The 498-nt window shown below is 28.9% G+C and overlaps 1 long non-coding RNA gene across 2 annotated transcripts in view; it reads right to left on the bottom strand.

The window, feature by feature from the left end:
* Nucleotides 1–343: 343 nt before the first annotated feature.
* LOC149137040 (uncharacterized) overlaps nucleotides 344–498 on the bottom strand; it is a 57433-nt gene continuing 57278 nt past the window's right edge. For both annotated transcript variants that reach the window (XR_016238750.1, XR_016238752.1), the window contains exon 3: nucleotides 344–468. This is a non-coding gene — a long non-coding RNA (uncharacterized LOC149137040). The remainder of the gene's footprint in view (nucleotides 469–498) is intronic.

Below are 498 nucleotides of genomic sequence, written 5' to 3' on the forward strand. Positions count from 1 at the left end.
TGAATATTTTTTTTTTCTCTGATCTGATTTTCATAAACACATTCATCTAATTTCTAAGCGATGAATAAAGTTTATTTGCTATTGAATTAAATAAGATATGTTATCAGAAAACAGTAGGAACCTTTTATTTTGTATGGATGTATATTAGATAAAATGAAGCATAAGTAATCTAAATCAAATTTCGATGTTTTCCTTTCCGTTTTACTTGTTACTCGCCATATTTCAATATGGGATTCTGTTCTTGTAAAACAAAGAGATAAAATATATCACACAAAACGTGACGACAGACATCATGCTTTAATAGTCTATGAACTAAAACTAATTTCAAGAAATTGGTACGAATCGATAGACAAATATAATTAATATCCTCAACCATATTAGGTCATAAAAGCGGTCGTTTTACCTGTGCGAAAAGTTAGTAATGTTTATTGTCAAATGGTTGCCATCTGTCGTCTGCCAGCAATTTACCTATAATAAATTGTTCAGAGGAGAAATATA

This window comes from Octopus bimaculoides, chromosome 2 (assembly GCF_046866305.1).
Source record: "Octopus bimaculoides isolate indiv1 chromosome 2, ASM4686630v1, whole genome shotgun sequence".
NCBI classification, from domain to species: Eukaryota; Metazoa; Mollusca; class Cephalopoda; order Octopoda; family Octopodidae; genus Octopus; species Octopus bimaculoides.